Genomic DNA, 14,154 nt, shown 5'->3' on the forward strand with positions numbered 1-14,154 from the left:
GCCTGGGCCCTCACATGGAGAAAGAAGACACACAATCAGCAAACTTAGGATCTCTTAAAAGAGCTGCATTTTTTGTCACCAATGCTGAGACAGGAAGCCCTCTGTTAAAGGAGACAAGCCTCTGGTCACTGCTATCAAACACAGCCCACCAAAAAAGGCAGTTACAAAGAAGCTGTGTTTGACTATGCTTTTGGGTGTTTAGAATCTTTTCCCAAGTTATTTCAGATTTTATGTGAAAATTTTGCCTATGCCTTGAAGCATCATTTTTTATCTATTTTTATTGAGCTCTACATTTTTCTCTGCTCCCCTCCCCTTCGACTCTCTCCCAAGATCCCCATGTTCCCAATTTACTCAGGAGAACTTGTCTTTTTCTACTTCCCATGTAGATTAGATTTGTGTATATTTCTCTTAGTGTCATTGTTGTTGAGGCTCTCTGAGATTATGATTTGTAGACTGGGTTTCTTTGGTTTATGCTTAAAAACAACTTGTGAGTGAGTGCATGTGATAATTTTATTTCTGGGTCTGGGTTACCTCACTCAAAATGGTGTTTTCTAGTTCCACCCATTTACCTGGAAAATCTAAGATGTTATTTTCTGCTGTGTAGTACTCCATTATATAAATGTACCACATTTTCCCTACCAATTTTTTTGGTCGAGGGACATTTAGGTTGTTTCCAGGTTCAAGCAATCACAAACAATGTTGCTATGAACATAGCCGAGCACATGTCATTTTGGCACTATTGAATATCCTTTTAATAAATACCCAAAAGTGATATTACTGGGTCTTGTTGAAGGTTGTTTTCTAATTTTCTGAGAAATTATTACACTGACATCCAGAGGGGCAGTCCCAATTTGCATTCCAACCAACAATGCAGAATTGTTCCCTTTTCCCCACAACCTCTCCAGCATAAGTTATCATCAGTGTTTTTGATCTTTCTTACAGGTGTAAAAAGGAATCTCAGAGTTGTTTTGATTTGTATTTCTCTGACGATTAAGGATTTTGAGCATTTTCTTCAGTGTCTTTCAGCCATTTTAGTTTCCTCTGTTGAGAGTTCTATATTTTAAGTCTGTACTCCATTTTTATTGGATTACTTGCTTTTGTGATGACTGATTTCTTGAGTTCTTTGTATATATTGCAGATCAGACCTCTGTCTGATGTGCGGTTGGTGAAGATCTTTTCTCATTCTGTAGGCTGTTGTTTTGCCATGTTGACCATGTCCTTTGCTTTACAGAAGCTTTTTAGTTTCAGATCTTATTTAGTAATTGTTTCAGTGTCTATGCTACTGGGGTTATATTTAGGAAGTGTTCTCCTGTGCCAATACATTCAAGTGTACTTCCCACTTTTTCTTCTATAAGGTTCAGTGTGGCTGGCTTTAGGTTGATGGTTTTGATCCATTTGTACTTGAGTTTTGTGCATGACGATAGAAATGGATCAATTTTCATTCTTTTTTCTACATGTTGATAGCCATTTATGCCAGCATCATTTATTAATAATTCTTTCTTTTTTCCATTTGATTTTTTCCTTCTTTGTCAAAAATCAGGAGTTCGTAGATGTGTTGCTTAATATCCAGGTCTTTTATTCAGTTCCATTGGTCCTCCTGTCTGTTCTTATGCCAATACCAGGCTATTTTCAGTACTGTAGCTCTGTAGTAAAGTTTGAAGTCAGGGATTATGATCAAAATCCTTAGTCATCAGAGAAATGCAAATCAAAACAACTCTGAGATTCCATTTTACACCTATAAGAAATGGCCAAGATCAGAAACACTGATGACAATTTATGCTGGAGAGGTGTGGGGTAAAGAAAACCCTCCTGCATTGCTGATGAAAATGCAAGTTTGTATAGCCCCTTTAGATGTCAGTGTGGCAATTTCTCAGAAAATTAGGAAACAACCTTCTTCAAGACCCAGTAATACCACATTGGGGTATATATCCAAAGGATGCTCAATTGTGCCACAAAGACATGTGCTCAACTATGTTCATAGCATCATTGTTTGTAATAGCCAGAACCTGGAAACAACCTAAATTCCCATTGACTGAAGAATGGATAAGGAAAATATGGTACATTTATACAATGGAGTACTACACAGCAGGAAAAATAATGACACACTCATTTTGAGTGAGATAACGGAGAAAAAGAAAGACAATTATCACATATACTCACTCATAAGTGTTTTTTAAATATAAAGCAAAGAAATAATGAAGACAGAGCTGCAGAGAGGGCAGAGTAGTTCAGAGTTCTTGCTGGTCTTAAATGGAGGTGGGCATATTTTCCAGTACTTACATGGGGATCACAACTTTCCATTGTTCAATGATCAGGAGTTCTGAGATCATTTGATCACTTTGATAGCCAGGTACCCATGTGGTGAATATCCATCCAGACATATATAATAGTCATATCAATTTTAAAAAATCAAATCAAGTATTACAAGATGAAAGAAGTTCATGTACCTGCAATTCAATGACTCAGAATGTTCAGGCAGTATTAATGTCATGACTGCAAGGCATCCTGGGAATCAGAGTGATACCCTCTGTCAATTTTAAAATTCAAGATATATGGGAAGCTGAGCACACCAGCATGTGCTTCACATGTAAAAAGCCTACATTCCAGGGTCATCATCCAACAATATAAAAACAAATAAAGTCATGAATGAAGTCTCCCTCCCTTTACTTTCAGGAATTTGGAGCCACACAGCAAGGTTTACTCAGACAAGCAAACAAAAAATTAAAATAGCAGGTTGCCAAACTTATTAGCCCTTAATAACAACTGTTTGTTCTATATCTTATGTGATTTAGAGATCAAGCCTATAATGATGGCAAAGCATTTCAGTATAAGTAGGATGTTGGCTGACTAATGTCAAGCACAACACAGTTATAAATGTCAGGAAATTAGTTGAGGATATTGAGACTCATCACATACAATGACGAATTTCATCTCGACAGGCTTCTCCTACTAAAGATTCACAGGAAATAGAAAGAAAGCCACCATGGAAAGACACTTGTACAAATGCATTATCTTTTCTGGGAGGTTGTTCATTCAATCAAGTAGATTCTGACCCTATTTAATCAAGTAGTTTCTGTCACTATTGGTTCATGGTCAACAATAGAAATTTTGCATTTCATCATTTCAAGGATGGGCATTTAATGATTCTCATCTGCAATGGCCCCTACACTGTCCAAATGTCTAATGTTTCTTCTGGCACTCAAGACAATCTGTTGACAGCAACATCTTGTAAAACCTGAAAACATACAATGGCACGAAATACCATTACTATTCCAAAAGGGCAAAATGGAAACACTGTGAGGGACAATTGGACTAATGCAAGATGGAAGCAGAGCAGGAAAAGCATCAAATCCTGTAGCTCTCTTCTCAGATGTATGGGCTTCAGTTTCAAATGGTTTAAATGGACCTGTTCTTGCAACTTCTCATACATTTCTCTCTTTGGTAACTTCCACTTACTATAAGCAGCTAGATCTCAATGGAAGTAGTGTCATAACTTACTTATCTTAACATCTTTGGGCTCAAAATGCAGCCCAGGCTGTTGTGGAATGATATTTTAAAATGTTTTATTTTGTTTATGCTGTGGAGCATTTGTTTTAATGATGCAAAGAAGTGCTGCACTATTTTTATGCTGCATTGGTTTAGCTCTGTGAAGTTGTGATACTTTGCCTAACTAAAATACCTGGTTGGTCTAAAAAAAAAGTGTGACCAATCACATGGCAAGAAAGGATAGGAAGGGCTGGCAGGCAAAGAGAATAAATGGGATGAAAAATCTGGGAGGATAACAAAGAAGAAATAACAAAAGGAAAGAACAATATGAGCCATTAATCTAGTTAGTTACACAGCAAGCCATGGAATAAGAAATAAAGAGAGGAATACAGAATAAAGATAAAACCAGAGGGAAAAGGTAGAAAGAATAATTGAAAAACAACCTGCCTTGAAACAAGTCAAAGCAAGCTAAGGTCAGGCATTTATAAGAAAAAAATAAGCCTCCATGTGTGAAATTAATTGAGAACTGGGTGTCAGTGTCTAAAAGAACACAAGAATAAAAGAAACAACCAACAACACCAGGCTTCAATCCTTACAGCTTCATTAAATAAACTCCCACTCTGTCCTCCCTGGGCTTCTGACTCTGCCAAACACAAATGCCTGCAACAATGATAAACTGTAACTATAAACTAAAAATCCATGATCTTATTCTTTCTTGTTTCCAAGACCAACACATTATTGGTGATGCTGAGAAGTTGGTTTTTATAAATGCAAAGGACTCTAACATGCTTGGACCACAGGTGCAGAAGGTTCTGAATGAAGTAGTTTCCTAAGACTATGAATCACTTGGCTCATGCCTTCCCTAAATTGAAGGTTTATGTGGATAGAGTCTTACCCTTAGGGCACCTTGATAAGCTTCCACTCCAGAGCAATGGCTTTTTCTGTAATGATGATAAATTCTTTGAAAATTTCTGCCTGTGTTAACACATAAATGCCCTTTGAAACTACCTTCTTATTTTCATTTATTTCTGTCCTACTGGTTGTTTTCCACTGTGAACCTAAAAGAGTCATCAGAGATAACCACTGAACAGCTTCAATATTCCATTTAAGAAATTAGCCCATTACCTTTTAATTTGGAATTGCTACATTTCCAGAGCATAGGCAGAAAAAGAAAAATTAAGAGCTAAAATATCACAAAGAGCTGGGCGGTGGGGAAAAACACCTTTAATCCCAGCACTCGGAGGCAGAGGCAGAGTTTGAGGCCTGCCTGGTCTACAAGGGCTAGTTCCAGGAGAGGTAGGACTGTTACACAGGGAATCCCTGTCTTGGAAAAACAACAACAACAACAAAAAAATCAGACAAAAGAACTCAGGCTTAACTTTTTTATTGAGTATATTTTAAAATCCTATGATCTCAGTACCCACTTTCTGCCATTACATTTTCATTTTCCTGGTCCTACAATAACAGTTCTGCTGACTCTTTCTTTTATAATTCCTCTCTTTCATTTCTTCCTTTGGTGTGTAGGTATGAAAAATTTTCAAATATAGAAAAATAACTTGAGATAAATCTACAATAAGTAGCTGTAGTGGTTAAATTCCAGTGACTATGACAAAGATACCCATGAGAACAACTCAAGGACAGAAAGAAATCAGAGGTTCATTAGGTCCAGTCAAAGATTATGCTAATGCAGAAACACAACTCCACTGTGGAGGGCTATTTTGAACTTTATAGAAACTCTGTTGCAGGGGTGACTTGAGGTGGCACTCTTTTTTTTTATAAATTTATTTATTTATTAAAGATTTCTGTCTCTTCCCCGCCACCCAATTCCCTCCCCCTCTCCCAATCAAGTCCCCCTCCCTCGTCAGCCCAAAGAGCAATCAGGGTTCCCTGTCCTGTGGGAAGTCCAAGGAACCCCCATTGAGGTGGCACTCTTATTGACATACTTGGCAGGCCAAGTAAGGAGGAAGCATACCTCCTGTATTAGTAGATTTCCCTGCCAATAGTCAGTCCTTGAGTACACAGAAGTGCACTGTAGTTCACTCACTATGATTAGGTTGTGGTTTGTCTACTGATGAAGTGTGTTTATATATTATATTACAGCTTAATTTATTTCCATAACAGCAGTCTTCTTGTTTAGATTAACTAGGACACAAAACTCTTGTAATAAATTGTAACAAAGTTGGTAGTTTCTGTAACTATTTCAAGTATTATGAGAACCTAGCCTGGATTGTGATTTGAGTATTATTAGAGAGCACTACCTTTGCAATAAAGTATGCAGTTGTATCTTCTACCCTGCATCCCTTGTGTTCTGATTTCTATGGTACTACCCAGGGTCATCCATAACCGAGGTAGATGGGAAAGAGACTCTAACAATTGGTGCCTAAAACAGGGATCCTGAAAGAATTTCAGGAGTGATGGATAATAATAAAAGTAATTACCGGGTAAGGGGACAAGATAACTTTTATCTGCTTCTGTCTATGACTAAGAATTTGCTGGAAAGTCATGGCATCCATGTATCTATATGAGATTTAGAGATGTGTCTTGAAATTATCAAGGAGCATAATCCTTAGTTTACCTCAGATGATAATTTAATGGATATGGAAAATTGGGATTAGGTTCAGATAAATGTGGTAAGGAGGCTGCTAACTCAAGGACAGGAATGACCTTGTGGTCAGATACTGACTGACCATCTGTGCTGTGCTTTCTTCTACTTTTGTATTTAAGGAAGTTCTGAAAGAAATCCTGGGCTGTTTGACTGCTTCAGCATGACTGGACACAACTCCCGATTCTATCCTTTCTTCTGTTTCTTCTGACTTTTCTTTGGCCTCGAGGATCCCCTATCCAGGAACTGTAGCTGACCTTGTATGAACAGCACCTACAGGTGACGTCCAGCTGTGCAGCTTTCTGGGGAGGGGTGTCTTCATAGGGCCACTGCAAATTCCAATGGTGCTGTGAGGTGCATTAAGGATATCCCGAGAGTATCAGCAGTTGCACAGTGTAAATATAAAAAAGAGGTTAGCAGTACAGCATGAAAAACAAGTAAGGAATAACTCATGTATAATTGTAAAATAAGTCAATGTAGAATAAGAAGTAACTTGTATATAATTTTTAAAAAGGAAAATAGGCCTTTGGGGCATAGCGCCTCCCTGCCCAGCCTGCTAGGGTGCTGGGACCGAATCCGAACCGGGAGGACAAAGGGGTGGCCAGTAGCTCCTTTGTTCCCATAGCCTGCCCGCAGCAAGCGGGGTGGGCCCTTTGTTCGCGAGCTAACCAAGCAGCGCAGAGTTTCGATCCGGGCACCGAGTGAAACATCATTGTGGTGAGTGAGTGCTGCGGCAGCTGGGATCAAACCTCAGCCCGCCCACACTTCCTGGCCATCCTACAGGGGCTATACTGCCCAAACCGCCTCTCTCTTACTATCCCATTCAGCTTACATCCAGATCCCCACACCCCCTGTCTCCCTCCCTCCCTCCCTCTTTGGGGCATAGCGCCTCCCTGCCCAGCCTGCTAGGGTGCTGGGACCGAATCCGAACCGGGAGGACAAAGGGGTGGCCGGTAGCTCCTTTGTTCCCATAGCCTGCCCGCAGCGAGCGGGGTGGGCCCTTTGTTCGCGAGCTAACCAAGCAGCGCGGAGTTTCGATCTGGGCTCCGAGTGAAACCTCATTGTGGAGAAACATCTCGGGGGAGTGACATCACTGGGAAGGTACATCAGTGGGCAAGAAGACCTGATCCTATAAAAGAAGATCCAAAGGGGAGTATTGGGAGGAAGAGATGGGCAGACGCCAATGCAGGAATTCTCCCAACAATCTGAAAAACAACACGAAACCACCAGAAGCCAGTGACCCCACAACAGGAGGACATGAACACCTTAATCAAGAAGAAGTAGAAAAAACTGACTTCATGAAAGTGATTGACACCCTTAAACAGCATATAAAAAACGCCCTTATAGAAATGGATGAGAAGTATAATAGAAAGTTCGAGGAACTGAGTAAATCAGTGAATGATACCCTAGGAAACCAAGGAAAAACAATCAAGCAGATAAAGGAAACAGTTCATGACTTGAAAACTGAAATGGAGGCAAAGAAGAAAACACAAACAGAGGGCCGACTGGACATGGAAAATCTAGGTAAACGAATAGAAACTACAGAATCAAGTATAACCAGCAGAATACAAGAGATAGAAGAAAGAATCTCAGATTCTGAGGATAACATAGAGAAAATAAACACTCTGATCAAAGAAAACAGCAAGTCCAACAAACTCTCACCACAAAACATTCAGGAAATATGGGACACAATAAAAAGACCAAACCTAAGAATAATTGGAGTAGACGAAGGAGAAGAAGTGCAGCTCAACGGTACAGAAAATATACTTAATAAAATTATAGAAGAAAACTTTCCCAACCTGAAGACAGATGTACCTATGAAGGTTCAAGAAGCATACAGAACACCAAATAGGCTGGATCAAAAGAAAACATCCCCTCACCATATAATAATCAAAACACAAAATATACAGAATAAAGAAAGAATATTAAGAGCCGCAAAGGAAAAAGGCCAAGTTACTTATAAAGGTAAACCTATCAGACTTACACCTGACTTCTCTATGGAAACCATGAAAGCCAGAAGGTCCTGGATAGATGTTCTCCAAAAACTAAGAGACCACGGATGCAAGCCCAGACTACTATATCCAGCCAAACTTTCATTCACTATAAATGGAGAAAACAAAATTTTCCAGGATAAAAACAAATTTAAACAATACGTAGCCACAAATCCAGCCTTACAGAAAATAATAGAAGGAAAATCACTAACCAAGGAGTCCAACAATGACCACAATAACTCAGACATCTAGAGACTCTTCACCAGCGCAAATCAAAGAAGGAAAACACACAAACCCTACTACTTAAAAAGTGACCGGAGCTAACAACCACTGGTCATTAATATCACTTAATATCAATGGGCTCAACTCACCTATAAAAAGGCACAGGCTAAGAGATTGGATAAGAAAACAGGATCCAACATTCTGCTGTCTACAAGAAACACACCTCAACCACAAAGACAGGCACCTACTCAGAGTAAAGGGCTGGGAAAAGGCTTATCAAGCAAATGGACCTAAGAAACAAGCAGGTGTGGCCATACTAATTTCTAACAAAGTTGACTTCAAACTTAAATCAATCAGAAGAGATGGAGAGGGGCATTTTATACTCATAACAGGAACAATTCATCAGGAAGAAGTCTCAATCCTGAATATCTATGCCCCTAATATAAAAGCACCCACGTACGTAAAAGAAACATTACTAAAACTCACAGCAGCCATCAAACCGCACACACTAATAGTAGGAGACTTCAACACTCCTCTCTCACCAATGGACAGGTCAATCAGACAGAAACCTAACAGAGAAATTAGAGAATTAATGGAGGTAATGAAGCAAATGGACTTAACAGACATCTATAGATTATTCCACCCAAAGAGGAAAGAATATACCTTCTTCTCTGCAGCTCATGGAACCTTCTCGAAAATTGACCACATACTTGGTAACAAAGCGAACTTACACAGTTACAAAAAAATATTAGTAACCACCTGTGTCTTATCAGATCACCATGGATTAAAGTTAGAATTCAACAACAATGCTACCCCCAGAAAGCCTACAAACTCATGGAAACTGAACAGTCAACTACTGAACCATACCTGGATTAAGGAAGAAATAAAGAAAGAAATTAAAGTCTTCCTTGAATTCAATGAAAATAAAGAAGCAACATACTCGAACTTATGGGACACTATGAAAGCAGTCCTGAGAGGAAAGTTGATAGCACTAAGTGCCCACCTAAAGAAAACAGAGAAAGCACATATTGGAGACTTAACAGCCCACTTGAAAGCTCTAGAAAAAAAAGAAGCAGACTCACCTAGGAGGAGTAGAAGACTGGAAATAATCAAATTGAGGGCTGAAATCAACAAAATAGAAACACAGAAAACAATCCAAAGAATCAATGAAACAAAAAGCTGGTTCCTGGAGAAAAATCAACAAGATTGATAAACCCCTATCCAAACTAATCAAACGAAAGAGAGAGAACACGCAAATTAATAAGATCAGAAATGAAAAGGGGGACATAACCACAGACACAGAGGAAATTCAGAGAGTCATTAGATCTTACTACAAAAGCCTGCATGCCACAAAACTGGAAAATGTAAAAGAAATGGACACTTTTTTAGATAAATACCATTTACCAAAACTAAACCAGGACCAGGTGAACAATCTAAACAGACCTGTAAGTCGCGAAGAATTAGAAGCTGTTATCAAAAACCTCCCTACCAAAAAAAGCCCAGGACCAGATGGTTTCAATGCAGAATTCTACCAGAACTTCCAAGAAGACCTAATACCTATACTCCTTAATGTATTTCACAATATAGAAACAGAAGGGTCATTACCAAATTCCTTTTATGAAGCCACAATTACTCTGATACCAAAACCACTCAAAGACTCAACCAGGAAAGAGAACTACAGGCCAATCTCACTCATGAATATCAACGCAAAAATCCTCAACAAAATACTGGCAAATCGAATCCAAGAACACATCCGAAAAATTATCCATTATGATCAAGTAGGTTTCATTCCTCAGATGCAGGGCTGGTTCAACATACAAAAATCTATCAATGTAATCCAGCATATAAATAAACTGAAAGAAAAAAACCATATGATCATTTCATTAGATGCTGAAAAAGCATTTGACAAAATTCAACATCCATTTATGTTAAAAGTCTTGGAGAGATTAGGGATACAAGGGTCATACCTAAATATAATAAAAGCTATATACAGCAAGCCGACAGCTAACATCAAATTAAACGGAGAGAAACTCAAAGCCATCCCACTTAACTCAGGAACACGGCAAGGCTGTCCACTCTCGCCATACCTCTTCAATAGAGTGCTTGAAGTTCTAGCAATAGCAATAAGACAACATAATGGGATCAAGGGGATTCGAATTGGAAAGGAAGAAGTTAAACTTTCGTTATTTGCAGATGATATGAGAGTGTACATAAGCGACCCCCAAAACTCCACCAAAGAACTTATACAGCTGATAAACAGCTTTAGTAATGTGGCAGGATAAAAGATCAACTCCAAAAAATCAGTCGCCCTCTCATACACAAAGGATATGGAAGCAGAGAGGGAAATCAGAGAAGCTTCACCATTCACGATAGCCACAAACAGCATAAAATATCTTGGGGTAAATCTAACCAAGGAAGTGAAAGATCTATTTGACAAGAACTTTAAGGCATTGAAGAAAGAAATTGAAGAGGATACCAAAAAATGGATGGACCTCCCTTGCTCTTGGATTGGGAGGATCAACATAGTAAAAATGGCAATTCTACCAAAGGCAATTTATAGATTCAATGCAATCCCCATCAAGATCCCATCAAAATTCTTCACAGATCTGGAGAGGACAATAATCAACTTTATATGGAAAAACAAAAAACCCAGGATAGCCAAAACAATCCTATACAATAAAGGATCTTCTGGAGGCATTACCATCCCTGACTTCAAACTCTATTACAGAGCTACAGTAATGAAAACAGTGTGGTACTGGCATAAAAACATAGAAGTCGACCAATGGAATCGTATAGAAGACCCGGATTTTATCCCACAAACCTATGAACACCTCATTTTCGATAAAAGAGCTAAAAGTATACAATGGAAGAAAGCATCTTCAACAAATGGTGCTGGCACAACTGGATGTCATCCTGTAGAAGAATGAAAATAGACCCATATCTATCACCGTGCACAAAACTCAAGTCCAAATGGATTAAAGACCTCAATATCAGTCCGAACACACTGAACCTGATAGAAGAGAAAGTGGGAAATACCCTACAACAGATGGGCACAGGAGATGGCTTCCTATGATAACCCCAGAAGCACAGACATTAAGGGCAACATTGAATAAATGGGACCTACTTAAACTGAGAAGCTTCTGTAAAGCAAAGGACACTGTCACTAAGACACAAAGGCAACCTACTGACTGGGAGACGATCTTCACCAACCCCACAACAGACAAAGGTCTGATCTCCAAAACATATAGAGAACTCAAGAAACTAGACTTTAAAATGCTAATTAACCCAATTAAAAAATGGGGCACTGAACTGAACAGAGAATTCTCAACAGAAGAAGTTCAAATGGCCAAAAGACACTTAAGGTCGTGCTCAACTTCCTTAGCAATCAGGGAAATGCAAATCAAAACAACTTTGAGATATCATCTTACACCTGTCAGAATGGCTAAAGTCAAAAACACCAAGGATAACCTTTGCTGGAGAGGCTGTGGAAGAACGGGTACCCTCATCCATTGCTGGTGGGAATGCAATCTTGTGCAACCACTGTGGAAGTCAGTGTTTCGGTTTCTCAGGAAATTCGGGATCAACTTACCCCTGGACCCAGCAATACCACTCTTGGGAATATACCCAAGAGATGCTCTATCAAATGACAAAAGCATTTGTTCAACTATGTTCATAGCAGTATTATTTGTAATAGCCAGAACCTGGAAACAACCTAGATGCCCTTCAATGGAAGAATGGATGAAGAAAGTATGGAATATATACACGCTAGAGTACTACGCTGAGGTAAAAAACAATGACTTCTCGAATTTTGCATGCAAATGGATGGAAATAGAAAACACTATCCTGAGTGAGGTGTCCCAGACCCAAAAAGATGAATATGGCATGTACTCACTCATAATTGGTTTCTACCCATAAATAAGGACCACGGAGTCTACAATAGGTGAACCTAAAGAAGCTAAGGAAGAAGGGGAACCCAAGGAAAAACATATAGTTGTCCTCTTGGCTAAGGGAAGTAGACCAAATTTCTGGGGAGAAAATGGGATCTTGGGGGGGGTGGGATGGGGGTAAGGGGAGATGGGGAGAGAAAAGGTAGAAGGGAAGGAGGAGGGACCTGGGAAACATGAGAATTGGGATAAAGGAAAGGTGGATAGGGGAGCACGGAACCACAATTCTTAGTTAAGGGAGCCACTTTAGGGTGGGCAAGAGACTTGACCCTAGAGGGGCTCCCTAGTGCCCAAGATGAGGTTCCCAGTTAGTTCCTTGGGCAGCTGAGGATTGGGAACCTGAAATGACCCTATCCTAGAGCAATACTGACGAATATCTTGCATATCATCATAGAACCTTCATCTGGTGATGGATAGAGATAGAGACAGAGACCCACACAGGAGCACTGGACTGAGCTCCCAAGGTCCCAAGGAGGAGCAGAAGGAGGGAGAACATGAGCAAAGAATTCGGGACCACGAGGCGTGCATCCACCCACTGAGACAGTGGAGCTGATCTACGGGGAGCTCACCAAGGCCAGCTGGACTGTCACCGAGGAAGCATGGGATAAAACCGGACTCTCTGAACATGGCGAACAATGAGGGCTGATGAGACACCAAGGACAATGGCAGGGGGTTTTGATCCTACTTAATGTGCTGGCTTTGTGGGAGCCTAGCCAGTTTGGATGTTCACCTTCCTAGATATGGACGGAGGGGGGAGGACCTAGGACTTAACACAGGGCAGGGAACCAGGACTGCTCTGTGGATTGGAGAGGGAGGGGGAGAGGAGTGGGGGGAGGGGGAGAAGGGTGGGAGGAGGGGGAGAATTGTGGGAGGAGGGGAAGGGAAATGGGAGGCTGGGAGGAGGTGGAAACTTGTTTTTTGTTTATGTTTTTTTTTCTTCTTTTCGCAATTAAAAAAAATAAAAAGGAAAATAGCAAACAGGTGTTTCTACATTACTTATAGATGTTTCTAAAGGTCAGGGGTACTAAGGAAGGACAACAACAATTGCTTCAGTTTTTGAAATGTATAAAAATGTGTGCTCCTGGTTTCCTACAGAATGAAGTTTAAATCTAGGGCTTTACAAAAGTGTGTGTGAATGAATGAGTGCATGTTTTCTAGGTCTATGTTTTGACTCTTACTACATTGCTGTTTTGTGTGATTATCTTTCTAGAAATATTAAGTGGTACCTGCTTGTAGGGATAAGTCCCGCCCCTTAGGGGGCGTGTTTGCCTCGGGCTAATGTTTGCCTATAAATTTGGTGAGCATGCTCCCAGCCACTGCTTCTGCTTTCCTGGTCTCTGCGGGAACGGTGGTTCTGTAAGTCTATTTCTCCATTAAAGCTGTATATATATTTTTACAATCTGTCTGCATTCGCTTACTCTGTTACATTTTGGCATCCAACGTGGGCTATTTTGCCCCCGACTCAAGCAGGTAGCCCGCTAGCTAACACAGCACCCTCCCAGGTGCTGTTTTTTAGTTCGTGACTCGGGCCCCAGTGATGAGTCTGAGACACACTTGACCACACAGGCCCATTCTGCCTGCCTTGGCTAACTTTGCAGTGGAATACCACTGCCTGAATTAGCAGAAGCTCAAGTACCTGCGGTTTTGCAACAAAAGCCGCCACAGGGGCAGATTTGGTCTGATACAAAGTGACTTGGCCTGGCGGTGGTGGTGCATGCCTTTAATCCCAGCACTCGGGAGGCAGAGACAGGCGGATCTCTGTGAGTTCAAGGCCAGCCTGGTCTACAAGAGCTAGTTCCAGGACAGGCTCCAAAAACACAGAGACCACCACTGGCAGGAACCGATCATTGCAGGTAAAAAATTTTTCTTTTACAAATAAAATGTCTGAACACGTTAGTATTCAAGAATT

This window comes from Microtus oregoni, unplaced genomic scaffold, assembly GCF_018167655.1.
Source record: "Microtus oregoni isolate MIOR12 unplaced genomic scaffold, Mior012 000018F_ref0000195, whole genome shotgun sequence".
NCBI lineage: Eukaryota > Metazoa > Chordata > Mammalia > Rodentia > Cricetidae > Microtus > Microtus oregoni.